Here is an 11,815-nt window from a genome sequence, read left to right as displayed (position 1 = left end):
AACTGCTAAATGTAATGACTGAATGAAGCTAATATCAGTTTTATATATCAGAAGGCTCTGCTTGTTCTGTTGAAGAGATAACAGTTGCAAAAGGCTTTTAATTTTGAGAGCTAATCGCCCCAGAACATGAATACATTTTGATAATACATTTTTATTTTGTTGGTAGTAGCTGTCAAATATTACATGAGAGGGTGTGCTTTTACGTCATTTGAGCACTTCAGTGATGCTTGCCTATCTCTGTGCAAGCACCTTGGTCCTAACTGTATTTGTCATGCTTAGATGATGTTGAAGCACGCCCTTTCCTGTAATATTGCTTTATATACAAACTGCAGTTCTGCATTTACTGAAGAAAGTACATAACATCATCTGTTGCTGATTTATTGAAGGCTCCAAGCAACAGCTGAAAGAAAATCAGGGTTGCAGCCTTTGTCACTTAGGTTCCAAAGTTATTAAACACATTACCTATCGATATTAGAGAAGCAAACTCACTAAATATTTTTGAAAAAAAGCTAAAAACGCATCTATTCATTCTAGGTTTTTACTAACTGACTTTTCAAAAACAACAATTTTTTTTTTTTTTACAATTTTGTAAAAAAAAATGCTGCATCTTAATTGCTTTCATGATTCATGGTTTTATCTAATAATTTCAATATTCTAAGAACTTAATTTTTGTTTTAAATGTTCTTCTATGCTGAATTGTCTTCATGGCCTGTTTTATGTCCAATCTGTCTGTTTTCATGTGAGGCACTCTAGACTTATAATGCCCTCAATGTGCTGCATTTCTTGTTTGAAAGGTGCTATATAAATAAAGTATATTATTAATCATTATTATTATTACTACTACTTCTACTTTTATATTATCATATTGATTCATGACATAAAGGCAATAAGAAAATATATAAAAGAAACAAAAGACACTGTAAAAACGCCATTATTAGCAATTAATCTAATATTTTTTTAGCCCCTTTTTATTTTACCATTCATATATATGTTTCTCTGTCTTTTTTTTGTACATGCCTCTATTATGAAACAGTTGGTCCATAGTGTGTGTTTTTACTCTGTAGAATGTACCATGACTTGGAAAAATGCACAAGCTGGTCATGTCCATTTTAAAGACCAGACATGTACTCAGACATCTTCTTCTACAATGTAGGCTTGCATTAATGCAATAATTAATTACTCTAACACCTTCTAGTGAGTGCTATAAATGTGTAATTTAGAGATAAAAATGAAATATTCAAGTATATTATCAAACAAAATGTTAAAAAAAATAAAGTGACACAGGAATGAGTCCTAAAACATTAAAATGTGTTGGCATTTTAGCACTTCTGGGCCCCTAGTCTGGAGGTCAATGGGTTTCTCGAATGTTTTTCTTTTGTCTTTTTAACACCTGACATAAAGTCTGTGGTTAACACAAGCTGAAGAGATTTTCACGTTTTGCTGTACAGTGGCTAAATGAGACTACAGAACTTCATCACCTCCAATACAACTTTACAGCCTCATTGTCACGGCGATGTAGAATTTGTGCGACTATCGTGTAGTTCGTTCTAGCCTATCATTAGCTTTTAACTTCTAGCGATTGCATTTATGCTCCAAAAATCATAAAAGTGGTGTTCATTACTTATTGTCTTGCTGAACAAAATGTGTAAGTATCATAAAAGTTAGTTTGCGACAGACTTTATTTTCTGCAGTGGTCAAAATTCCAGTGGAAAAATCCCATAGGCTTTTTGATGAGGGAACCGATGCTAACTTCCACATTAGACTTAAAAAAAAAAAACATCACTGGAAATTCTGTTGGTCTTTGGCAACATTTCTCTATTTGGTCATGTTTTCTCACTTTGCAGCATTTATTTTCAAAATACATGAGATGTCAAATTGGTGGAGAAATTGGTGGAGTCTTTTGTTTTTTTGTTCTTCTCACAGCCACTGATTGGTTGGGTTTTCTGGGTTGGAGAACCTGAAACAGGCTGACAATAATCTTTGGAATGTGCATGATAAAATGGGGAAGTACGTCTTTATTTTTCACGTAGACAAGATCTAATCATCCCTCTAGGGAGTAAACACATTCAGATCATTTAGAATTCCAACCACCAAGTGGAGACTTGTCTGTCAGACTGAACCAAAGTAGACCATGAACAGAGGGAAAGTTTATCGATGTTCTGTCCAGGATCTCAGGAAAAGAGGTATGTACAGCCAAAGTTATGTATGTTTGTCTTACATGGTAATGTTACATATGTTTTGGGTCATTTTGACCCCAAAGAGTTCTTAGTCTAAGTTAGAACAAACTGTTGCTGAAGACAGATGAGAGACGTTCAGACAGACTTATTTGAGATTTGGGAGGAGTAGTGCTGATTAAAAAAATGTCAACACGAAGTAGTTTTGGTAGGGAGAGAGATACTCTTACATTTCCCCATTGATTGTTGTTTTAAAAATGAATTATATTTTTATTTGTCACATAGATTGATGAGATTCTTTGTCATGTTATAAGAACAACAAACCTGAAAGAAAAAACTTAGAAATATTATATATATTAGAAATAACCAGCAAGGTAAGGGTTCAATATTGTAAGCACGCGCATGGTCCGATGTGTGCGTGCTTACAATGTATGCATATAACACGTTTCACCGGAAGAGCGAGAGCAGAAAATGGCATCCGACAGCATGGAAAAACAAGGCGTAAGTTAAAACTGCCTGAAATTAACCTACCTGTGCAATTATTTGGTAATGTATATGGACGCACTGCAATTTTTGTGTTTGTTTGTTTGTTTTGTGTTTGTCTTTTGTGTTTGGATGTACATTATGAATTGACTGAATCAGCTTAGTCATTTTAAACAGTAGCATTTTTAGCATTGTTAGCACTGATCAAACACGTGCGCATTTATCGATTCATCTGATATTTTGGAAGGACTTGTGCTGACAAGAAAGAATGTCAACACTACAATCATGTTTTACAGCTAGAGTCTGTGAGAAGTACTTTCACTTCAGGACGAACATTATTACTTTTCGTTACACAGCGGTGCAAACTCATCGAGGATAGGGGGTTGAGGTTGCGTTTACAATGGAAGTAAAAAGTACCTAATAGAATGTAAGTAAATTTGCTCGAGTACTGTACTGTGAAAGTACTGTGAAAACCATATATCTTCAGATGTGTGAGGGACTGAGAAATGCAAAATGCTGAAAACAGGGCTGTTTTTCTGACTTTTCATTGATTTATGGTTCTCACAGGACAGACACACTACAAACACGAACATCTTATAGAATATCTGTAGATTTACCTTCCCAGCAGGATATAAAGTAGTTAAACTGAGCACAGCCTTAAGCATCTACAGCAGTGAAATCACATTAAAACACACATTAATGCAGCTGCAGGAAGATTCATACAGAAACATCAAATATAACAAAAAAACACTGACAGGGGATTTTCCTGCACATTGACTTCTTTTACTTTACGTAGGTTACTTTAAAAGTACATTTTGCTGATAATACTTAAATAGATACTTTTAATACAACTTTGAATGCAGTGTGGCATTAATTCAAATTTTTTATATGATGTATATATTTTGATGTATTCTGAGGCACATGTGTTCATTTCAAACATTATCATTATTAGAAGATTAAGGAATTTTACATTTATGTAAGCATTTTGCTGTTTATGTGGAACAGTGTGGTGTCGCATTGTGGGAATTATAGGATACATTTCATTTTTGTAACACATTTTTGATGACGTTGCAGAATTCTGTCCAGTGTGTGGACAATGCTCATGGATTCGATGGTGTGGTCGTCTATGATGATCAAACATCACCCCTTCCTTTTCAACATGTAAGATTTTCACCATTTTATCTGCAGTGCATAATCTAAATCTTTACATGGTATATATACATGGTCTTAAATAATTCATTTGTATGTTGTGTGTGTTGTGTGTGTTATATGTTTTTTTTTTGTTTCCAGGATGCCAAAGTGCAGGCTGCTTCTGGTGATGGAGAAGACCCTTACAGGTAAGCCAAAGCAAAGCAGGTAGTTCAAAGTGCTTCTCAAAAGTCATACATATCAAAAAAATACAAGATAATGTAAAAGATATATATATATGTACACACACACACACACACACACACACACACATATATACTTCTTTTAAGAGAATAAAACAAAGTAAATAGTTAAAATAAGCTAAAATAAGACAAATCAAAAAGTGCTTCCATAGTGTAGGCTGAACCAAAAATGTCTCATTAGTAGTTAAAACTTGAAGTTTAACAATGCTGAACTTGTTGATCCCTCTGTTGACTGTAGGCAAAAAACTGGGCTCCCAGTGACGTGATTTATTTTGGGGTATTCATTTATCAGCTCTTTATGTCACAGACTATTACAGCACCTGGAATGAACAATGTTTTAACTGTGTTAGTGCTCATGTTTCTCCCATAACTACAGTTAATGTGATTTAACTTTGCACATCAACTGTGCGGACTTACTCTATTTATATTCTAATCGATATCTGTTAATACTACGAGCTTAACCTGTAATTTATGTATCTCTCTGTGCAACTGTTGTACTATAGTTCTGTGCAACCTTTCCAATCTGCCCGTCATCAGAATGAGGACACGGAGCCCATGGATTTGGGTCCTTCACAGACTGACAATAATTCACCAGTCAGGTAAAAAAAAACAAAAAAAACTTTAAGCTCTTTTTTTAAGCTACCTTTGCACACAAGGCAAATCATTTTTACTTTATGTCGCACACCATTATTGCACTTGAAATCACAATGTTTTAATTGCCTTGCTAGTCATGTTCCTGATAGCGGCATCTCCTGAAATTATTCTAATCAAGCTTTTAGCCGACACTTTGTACATGCAATGTGTGACATTACTTATTAGCCCGTTCTCATTACTAAGTTGTCAAATACAGATGCTTTGTCAGTACTTCCGGCGCAACATATCGGAGCCAAAAGCCACCTTTCATGTCCACACCTTTTGCATAAGCTTAGAACATGGTTGGACAGAACATGGTTGGACAGAACATGGTTGGACAGAACATGGTTGGACAGAACTGGCTGTGGTGTTATAATGTACCGGCTGACAGCATCTGTCGTGTCTGCATGATTCGCAAACAGGCGGCGTCACTGAAGAACATAGTTGGACAGAACCTATCCTGTCGGCATGATGTGCAGCAGGTTGAAACGCCCAGTCACAATGTAATATAAGCAGTGCAAGGTTGTCTGTAGGGGGTGGGAGGGAGGGAGTGTGGATGGATCCAACAAACCCCAGACTTTTATCACGGAGTCCAGTATTCACTCCCCATGTGAATATTTTTTTTCGACTCCTAATCATGTGCCTCCTTCCCCTAGACCTAACCATACAAGCCAGCATATGTGTTTGTTGACATCCCGGCATTAGTTGTCATGTGCCTTTGTTTCTTAAACATAGCCATGTGCAGCGTCATTCCTCCATTTGGTTGTGTTAATATTACGGTAGTGGCATCCCCAAATGTAACTAGCAGATGCATAAGGATACCTAGTTTGTGATGACTTGGGATGAGAACGTGTTGGTATTATCTGTTAATATTACAGGCTAAACCTATCTAATTGATTTCTCTCTCTGTGCATCTATATTTCTGCAGTTCTGTGCGACCTTTCCAATTTCCGTGTCATAACAATGAAGACATTGATCCCATGGACTGGGATCCTGCACAGACTGCCAATAATTCATCAGTCAGGTAAAAAAATAAAATAAACTCTTCAATCTACGGTTGGGTACAAGACTAATCGTTTTTTTCTCTTTATGTCACACACAATTACAGCACCTGAAATGCACAATGTTTTAATTGTCTGATGGTGGCATCTCACACAATGAGAGTTAGTGAGATCTAACTGTGAGATTACTCGAGTAATATTCTCATCGATATCTGTTAATACTATGGGACTCAACTTTTCTAATTTAGGTTTCTCTCTGTGCAATTATTGTACTGTAGTTCTGTGCAACCTTTCCAGTCCCGTGATCAGAATGAGGACACAGAGCCCATGGATTTGGATCCTCCAAACACTGACAATAATTCACCAGTCAGGTAAAAAAAAAGGGGAAAAAAAGGTCTTTTACTCTACAGTCACATACAAGGTTAATAATTTTTTCTCTTTATGTTGTGGACCAATGATAGCAACTCAAAAGCACAATGCGTATGTGTGTACTTACTTTAGTAATAATATAGAAACTTGATGGTGCTCCCCATGCCAGTATTTTAATTGTCTTGCTGCTCATGTTTCTGATAGCAGCATCTCATATAACTACAGTTATTGTCATTTAACTTGTGGCCTACACTTTGCATGTGCAATGTGTGGATTAGCTTTAGCAGTATGACCATTTATTTCCTTTGATAGTGCTTATCTGTCTGTGCAACTGTTGTGCTGCAGCCCTGTGGGACCTCTCCAATCTGTGGGTTATGAGAACAAAGACGTAGAGGCCATGGACTGGGATCCTCCGCAGAATGACTGTAAATCACCAGTCAGGTAAAAAAAAAAAAATTTCCATTGAGGGACCAGACAAAGTGTAGCTCACAAGACCCCTATGATGATGACAATGAATGGACCGGAGTTCCCCTCGCCCGGACGCGGGTCACCGGGACCCCCCCTGGAGCCAGGCCTGGGGGTGGGGCTCGATGGCGAGCGCCTGGTGGCCGGGCCCTTACCCATGGGGCCCGGCCGGGCACAGCCCGAAGAGGTGACATGGGACCTCCTTCCCGTGGGCTCACCACCCGTAGGAGGGGCCGTAGGGGTCGGGTGCAATGTGAGCTGGGCGGCAGCCGAAGGCAGGGACCTTGGCGGTCCGATCCTCGGCTGCAGAAGCTAGCTCTGGGGACGTGGAATGTCACCTCTCTGGTGGGGAAGGAGCCTGAGCTGGTGCGCGAGGTTGAGAAGTTCCGACTAGATATAGTCGGCCTCACCTCGACGCATGGCTTGGGCTCCGGAACCAGTCTTCTCGAGAGGGGATGGACTCTCTTCCACTCTGGAGTTGCCACTGGTGAGAGGCGCCGGGCACGGCTCGGTGCCTGTACGTTGGAGTTTACGCCGGTGAATGAGAGGGTAACCTCCCTCTGCCTTCGGGTTGGGGGACGGATCCTGACTGTTGTTTGTGCCTATGGTCCAAACAGCAGTTCAGAGTATCCACCCTTTTTGGAGTCCTTAGAGGGGGTGCTGGAGAGTGCTCCTTCTGGGGACTCCCTCGTTCTGCTGGGGGTCTTCAATGCTCACATTGGCAACGACAGTGAGACCTGGAGGGGCGTGATCCGGAGGAATGGCCCCCCCGATCTGAACCCGAGTGGTGTTTTGTTATTGGACTTCTGTGCTCGCCACAGATTGTCCATAACGAACACCATGTTCAAGCATAAGGGTGTCCATATGCGCACTTGGCATCAGGACACCCTAGGCCACAGTTCAATGATCGACTTTGTAGTCGTATCGTTGGACTTGCGGCCGTATGTCTTGGACACTCGGGTGAAGAGAGGGGTGGAGCTGTCAACCGATCACCACCTGGTGGTGAGTTGGCTCCGATGGTGGGGGAGGACGCCGGTCAGACCTGGCAGACCCAAATGCATTGTGAGGGTCTACTGGGAACGTCTGGCAGAGTCTCCCGTCAGAAGGAGCTTCAACTCCCACCTCCGGAAGAGCTTCGACCATGTCCCGGGGGAGGCTGGGGAAATTGAGTCCGAGTGGGCCGTGTTCCGTGCCTCCATTGCTGTGGCTGTAAGGTGGTCGGTGCCTGTCGGGGCGGCAACACCCGAACCTGCTGGTGGACACCGGCGGTAAGGGGTCCTATCGGGCCTTCTTGGCCTGTGGGACTCCGGAGGCAGCAGACAGGTACCGACAGGCCAAGCGGAGTGCGGCGGCGGCGGTCGCCGAGGTGAAAACCACGGCATGGGAGGAGTTCGGCGAGGCCATGGAAAACGACTTCCGGACGGCTTCGAAGAGGTTTTGGACCACCATCCGGCGTCTCAGGAGGGGGAAGCGGTGCTCCGTCAACACTGTGTATGGTGGCGACGGGGCGCTGCTGACCTCCACTCGGGACGTTGTGGATCGGTGGAAGGAATACTTCGAAGACCTCCTCAATCCCACCGACACGCCTTCCGTTGGGGAAGCAGGGCCTGGGGACTCGGGGGTGGGCTCCTCTATCTCTGGGGCTGAGGTTACCGAGGTGGTCAAAAAGCTCCTCGGTGGCAGGGCCCCGGGGGTGGACGAGGTCCGCCCGGAGTTCCTCAAGGCCCTGGATGTTGTGGGGCTGTCGTGGCTGACACGACTCTGCAACATTGCGTGGACATCGGGGGCAGTGCCCTTGGACTGGCAGACTGGGGTGGTGGTCCCTCTTTTCAAGAAGGGGGACCGGAGGGTGTGTTCCAACTACAGGGGGATCACACTCCTCAGCCTCCCTGGTAAGGTCTATTCGGGGGTACTAGAGAGGAGGGTCCGCCGGATAGTCGAACCCCGGATTCAGGAGGAGCAATGCGGTTTTCGCCCCGGTCGTGGAACTGTGGACCAGCTCTGGACCCTAGGCAGGATCCTTGAGGGTGCGTGGGAGTTTGCCCAACCAGTCCACATGTGCTTTGTGGACTTGGAGAAGGCATTCGACCGTGTCCCTCGGGGAGTCCTGTGGGGGGTTCTCCGGGAATATGGGGTTTCGGACTCCCTGATACGGGCTGTCCGTTCCCTGTATGACCGGTGCCGGAGCTTGGTCCGCATTGCCGGCAGACTGCCCTTTGTCACCGATTCTGTTCATAACTTTTATGGACAGAATTTCTAGGCGCAGCCAGGGCGTTGAGGGGGTCCAGTTTGGTGACCTCAGGATTGGGTCTCTGCTCTTTGCAGATGATGTGGTCCTGTTGGCTCCATCGGGCCGCGACCTTCAGCTCTCACTGGATCGGTTCGCAGCCGAGTGTGAAGCGGCTGGGATGAGAATCAGCACCTCCAAATCCGAGACCATGGTTCTCAGCCGGAAAAGGGTGGTGTGCCCCCTCCGGATCGGGGACGAGATCCTGCCCCAAGTGGAGGAGTTTAAGTTCCTCGGGGTCTTGTTCACGAGTGAGGGAAGGATGGAGCGGGAGATCGACAGGCGGATCGGTGCAGCGTCTGCAGTAATGCAGACTCTGCACTGGTCTGTCGTGGTGAAGAGGGAGCTGAGCTGAAAGGCAAAGCTCTCGATTTACCAGTCGATCTTCGTTCCTACCCTCACCTATGGTCACGAGCTTTGGGTAGTGACCGAAAGAACAAGATCGCGGGTACAAGCGGCCGAAATGAGTTTCCTCCGTAGGGTGGCTGGGCTCTCCCTTAGAGATAGGGTGAGAAGCTCGGTCATCCGGGAGGAGCTCGGAGAAGAGCCGCTGCTCCTCTGCGTTGAGAAGAGCCAGGTGAGGTGGCTCGGGCATCTAATTAGGATGCCTCCAGGACGCCTCCCTGGTGAGGTGTTCAGGGCACGTCCCACCGGTAGGAGGCCCCAGGGAAGACCCAGGACACGCTGGAGAGACTACGTCTCACAGCTGGCCTGGGAACGCCTCGGGGTCCCCCGGGAAGAGCTGGACAAAGTGGCCGGGGAGAGGGAAGTCTGGGTTTCCCTGCTTAGGCTGCTGCCCCCGCGACCTGACCCCGGATAAGCGGAAGAAAATAAATGGATGGATGGATGGATGGATGGATGGATGGATGGATTTTTCCTTTATAGTCATAAATGAGATTAATAATTTTTCTCTTTATTTCATGCAAAATTATAGAACCTGGAATGCATAACGTTTTAACTGTCGTGCTGCTCATGACTCTCATGCTGTGCAACTGTTGTACTGTAGCTTTGTGGGACCTTTCCAGTGTTCCCATTATGAGAATGAGGTCATGGAGGCCATGGATTGTGATCCTCCAACGACAGACAATAATTCTTCAGTAAGGTAACCAAAAAAAAAAAAAAGATCTTTTAATTTGCAGTCACAAACGATGAGGCTAATATATTTTCACTTAATGTCACACACACTTTAAGGACCTGGAATGCATAATTTTAATTATCTTGCTGCTCATGTTTCTGATATCTCATATAACTAGTTTATTTATAGTTATTATCATTTAACTTGTGGCCTCACTTTGCACATACAATGTGTGGATTAACTTTAATAATATTACCATTTATTTCTTTTAATTGTACTTATCTCTCTGTGCATCTGTTGTACTGTAGGTCTGTGGGAACTTTCCAGTTTCCCTGTTCTGTAATTGAAGACGAAGAGGCCATGGACTGGGATCCTCCGCAGAATGACTGTAACTCACCAGCCAGGTAAAAAAAAAAACAAAAAAAAAAACATCTTTCAATCTATAGTCTTAAATGCGGTTAATATTTTTTTCTTGATGTTTCATGCACAATTATAGCACCTGGAATGCATAATGTTTTAATTATCTTGCTGCTCATGTTTCTGATATCTCATATCTCATATAACTAGTTTATTTATAGTTATTATCATTTAACTTGTGGCCTCACTTTGCACATACAATGTGTGGATTAACTTTAATTATATTACAATTTATTTCTTTTAATCGTACTTATCTCTCTGTGCATCTGTTGTACTGTAGGTCTGTGGGAACTTTCCAGTTTGCCCGTTCTGTAATTGAAGATGAAGAGGCCATGGACTGGGATCCTCCGCAGAATGACTGTAACTCACCAGCCAAGGAAAAAAAAAAAAAAAAAAAAAAAAAAAACATCTTTCAATCTATAGTCTTAAATGCGGTTAATATTTTTTTCTTGATGTTTCATGCACAATTATAGCACCTGGAATGCATAATGTTTTAATTTTCTTGCTGCTCATGTTTCTGATAGCAGCATCTCCCACAACTAGTTATTGTGCACTTGTGTAACTTGTACACTTGTGCAATGTGCCGAATAACATCAGTAATGTTAGCATTCATCACAGTTAATGATACTTACCTCTCTGTGCAAATGTTGTACTGTAGCTCTGTGGGACCTTTCCAATTTCCCCATTATGTAATTGAAGACATGGAGACCATGGATTGGGATCCTTTCACAGAATGACTGCGAATAACCAGCCAGGTAAAAAACAAAAAGGATAATGTGAGAGACAAGCCATTCAATATTGCACTTTTTCTACCAAAAAAATGTCAAAAAAGTAAAATTAATACGCATTGTACACAGTTTAGTATTTGAAGATTTATGAACATGTGGTGGAAAAGTCATTCTTGTTCATTTTATTATTATCATTATTATTATTACCAGTCTCATTTAATTTTTGACACACTTTTAGGCCTTTATTTCTGCATATATTTATTATTGAATGGGTGGCACAATGTGTTTACATGAAACCATATATTACTGTATGTAGCAATTATAATACCAGTGATCATAACATCAGTATTACATCATTCTAAACTTCTCTGTTGTATTTTCAACAGTTTTCATAAGGAGGAACGGAAAAGAAGATGAAAACAGGCGACGGAGACTCCTGAAATAAGCAAAAAAATTTTTTTTTCAATTTGGTGTTTGTATCAATAAAAAAACCAAGAAATTTCCTTATTCTCAGTATCCGTGACAGTACTACATTGCATGATTTCCATCGATTACATATCCTCTGTTTAGGGTGCGAACAAGTATAGATGGTATGAATCAAAACATAGAATAAGAAATGTTACTATAGCTGCTTATTGGTCTCTTAGTTGAGACAATGGACCAAAGCAGACCACCATGAAGGCTGCCTTAAGATTTTTAATTTGATTGAATTTGAGAAAACAAGTTTAGGTAATTTTAGAATGACTCAACTTTTCTTTTCAGATTCAGTCAACTTTAAAAATTTTAAGGTAG

This window comes from Plectropomus leopardus, chromosome 16 (assembly GCF_008729295.1).
Source record: "Plectropomus leopardus isolate mb chromosome 16, YSFRI_Pleo_2.0, whole genome shotgun sequence".
NCBI classification, from domain to species: Eukaryota; Metazoa; Chordata; class Actinopteri; order Perciformes; family Serranidae; genus Plectropomus; species Plectropomus leopardus.
The sequence above is the reverse complement of the archived record's forward strand: the minus strand, read 5'-3'. Positions refer to the sequence as shown.